A 3,895-nucleotide genomic window follows, 5' to 3' on the forward strand; every position below is an offset into this window, starting at 1 on the left:
ACAGTACGGTGTATTAAAATACATACACTTTAATATAAAGACAAAACTTCAAAGCATTGTTTCAATTACAAATCAAGGTAAAGACACAAGAAATTAAGTGGAGGGAGGGGAGAAAAAACTAACTCTTACATTGTGGAGAATTAGAAAGGCAGGGTGGAAATATATATATTATACATACATATATACACACCAGAAGAATTCACGCTACTTCTATGGAAGAATGAAAGGAATGACAGGACAACTTACCAGTATAAAAAAAAAAAAACAAAACCAAAAAAAAGATAAATTAGGGGAAGTTTGAATTTTAAATAATTCAGTTTAATAGGCTAAATTATATAAACTAATTCCTATTCACTAGGAAACATCCCATATCACTGTTCTAAGAAAATGGGTTTTTAAAAAAATCCATTGAAAAATGGATTTTTATTAGTAGTTAAAAGTTTACTAATCAATTCCTGAGCAACAGCAACCTCATAATCTACTGCTTTCCCCATCAAAGTCCCACTCAGCGAGGGCAGGCTCTCACTCCTAAAAAGTTTAAGTAGAACAGAGACCTAAAAAGTTGTTTAATTTGAAACCGATTGCTTAAAAGATTAATAGGTTAAAAAAGCCAAGCAGGATGAATCAACCCATTCCACCTTTTCCTCCTAACTCCAGAAACAAGACCTTTCTAAAGAATGATTTGACTTGCACCAGAAAAGCAACCAGATGTACCTTGACAAAAACAAAGGATCACAAACTTGAGAACTTCAGGGTTAGCATCATAAAATTTTGAATTTTAAGACATGATTTTGTTTTTAAACTATCAAAACTTAAGAAACCTCCTCAGAAAGAGGGTCACAAACAGCAAATATACTGGAGAAGTTATTTCCCATTTTTTTGTCTCAGGTTTAAACCCTGAAGTTCACAATAATAGCATCTTTTATTGCAATATTCAGTCTAAATAGATATATATATTTATAATGCATAAGGATAAATAAAATATGGCACAACATTTTTAAAACTGGTTATCCATCTTTTAGTGAAAACCTGATATGCAAGTTACAGAAATGTCGGAGCAAAAAAAGGTGGGAAAAAATCTTTAACAGCCATTAAACTTCAAATACTCATACACTGACTACACATCTGTGCTTCCAAAAAATCCAATTCTTGTGATTTTTCCTCAGTACTGCAAAGATAGTTCACAAAAACACTGTCTAGTTTCTTCTCCCCAAACTGTGATTTTAAGATACATTATTGTTGGTTTGCAGTCCACTGTACAACTTCCATTCCTTAACTGAAGAAATCACCGTTTAGAGCTCCCAATGCTTAATCCTCTTTATGCTTTTGGCTCAGGCAAAACAACAAAAGCAGAATTTTTCAAGACAGTCACCTGTGTGAGGTGGGATAACTCCCTCCAAGAAAAAAAAAAAAATGCATCAATCATCTTCAGGTTTCCACACCCTGTATTGAAAGGTCTGATTTCAACACAGAAAGCAAGTGGGTTACACACGGGACTTGATCAACCAGAGCCACCTCAACGTCGGCACTAGGACAAAGCTACCAAGCCCTAAGGAACGGCTCTTCTGCAAGCAGCACCTGCCATCGGCACCAGCCGGCTCCGGCGAGCGAGGGACGGCGACCCCGGGCTGGGGACGCGCATGGGTGTTACGAGTGCTCAGAGGTGATAGCACCAACTCCAGACCCGGCCAAGGAAAGGCCACGGGGCAGTCTGAGCCGGGAGGGGAGTCATGATCAGCAGCTTGAAAACAAGCTCCCAGCACTGGAAGTCTCCTCTTCCAGCAATGCGGCAAAACCTTGAGCGGGGCAGGGAACCGCACGCTCTTTTCTAGCGTCAAGGCCCAATCCCGCAAGCCTCCCGGGTCTGCAGGGCTGGACCTGGACACGTGTTTTGTTCTGCAGAGCCATCCTGCTGCCTACAGCGACACCGCTGTTGGGGAACACCTTGTGCCAGCAACGAGGGCACAAGTGCCACAGGTCCTCGTGCGAGGGCCACCGATGCATCCACAGGAGTCACAAAGAGGTGGGCCCTCTGAATAAACTCGGAGGAGATGAAAGCGTATGCTGGCCCTCAAACTGCTCACGGTGACTGTCCCCCACAAAAAACCATCACCTGAACGAGAGCCAAGTCCACCCTGCTGCAGATACCAGCTCTGCATCTGCTGATGCCCTCCCCCACGATGCAATCGCTCAGCCTCTCCTCTGCTTGGACTCTCTTCCAAGTGGAAAAATAACGGGTGGGGGGAGCAGATGCTGCTTTCCAAATACACAATCCTAGCAAGAATCAAACCACGCAAGTCCCTGGAAGCAACCCCAAGCTGCCTGTCCGTGTCCTCATCACTCCAGAGTAAAAGACCTTCTCCTGGGAAGGGAAGCCCAGCAGTAGGGGAAGACACGGCCTCCTCTGCAGGAAAGGCTGGGATGAGACAGAACCTGATCACCACGGGGAGTAAATCTGCCGTGGTGCGGAGCACCCGACCTGCAAACGCTGTTGTAGCCCGACTGTGCTCGGTATGAATCTGCGCTGCAACAAAAGCAGGCAGGGCAGATCTGGCTTACAGCCATCTCCTTCCTGCTCACACCCCTCCCATTTATTTTCTGAGGCAAAGCAACTATCCCAGATATGTCTGTACAGAGAAGTGTCACCAACGCCTCTCAGAAGGAAACTTGTCCCAGCAGGGTGAAGGCAGGCACCTACACGCAGCCACACACCTGACCATGCTGCACCAAGCCACGCAGTCAACTCTGACCAGCCACGATGGCCAAGCAGCATTGAAGCAATGCTCCATTTTGAGATGTTCAAGTCGGATGCAACAGAAGAGCTTATCAAGCCTGAAACCCATCTGCACAGCAGATTTCAAATGAAGAAGTTACTTCCTTGGGTATTAAGTTTGACTAAAGAAAGAAAAAAGCTGTTCAACACTTTGACGTGAGGTTAAGTAACTGAGTATGACAAACAGTTGGGCGAGTTTCAGGCTGAGGAGTCTCAAGTCCTGGGGATTTGAAAGCTCTTGATTCACAAAACCTGTGACTCGCAGATCCCTTCACAATCAAGGGATGCAACCTTCCTGCCTGGGGTACTTCAGTGACTGTCAATGAAGATTCAGACCCTACAAGCTCACCTTCATCCCCACATGCCCATCCCACCAGCAAGTCCTGGCACAGGGGAAATTCAGGCTTCATAACCAGGCTGAGCCCACACACAGAGCCAAGCCAAACCCCAGCCAACAGCACGGTGAGCGCAAACCATGTGCTAAAAGACAAAGCAGCTATCACCACGAGGAAGGAAGGAAATGGGATGGAAGGACAGGAAAATATTTCTAGTATTTCTACATTTGTCTGGCCAAAGAGATGCCCGAGTTCCTGCTATTAGAAGAAACTGGTCAGAGGTGGTGCTCTGTCTCTAAACATCAGGTACATTGAGGACACGCTGCACCCCCTGTTGTTGGCAGTTTCCCCAAAAAGCAGCTTCCCCCTTCATCTCTCTCCCATTGCATCCACAACCTGAACTAAGAGAGGTGAAGATGCTTCCCATCATTATGGTTGTCCAGATCCACGCCTTCCTAACGGCAACAGCCTCGTTTGCACCAAAACGAGAGGCAATGCAAGGACAGCTCGACTTCTCCGTCATCCGGCACACCAGAAACCAAGCCTCTACATCTTCCAGCCACTTTCTCCCTCAGCTACATGAGAAGCAGAGAAAACTGACTGCTGGGTGCCCCACGCACCCCTGGCTAATGGAAGAATTGTTGCTGAATGACTAATCAGCAGCAAACAGCGAGTTTAGGTTTAGTGCTTTTGGAGCATTCCCAGTTTCACAGCACAGTGGGTCTCGGTGGACTGAACCCAGCAAGCGCAAGCCAGAGGTAGCAAATCACCAAAAAAGGAAGAGCGT

Source organism: Phaethon lepturus, unplaced genomic scaffold (assembly GCF_000687285.1).
Source record: "Phaethon lepturus isolate BGI_N335 unplaced genomic scaffold, ASM68728v1 scaffold11555, whole genome shotgun sequence".
NCBI classification, from domain to species: Eukaryota; Metazoa; Chordata; class Aves; order Phaethontiformes; family Phaethontidae; genus Phaethon; species Phaethon lepturus.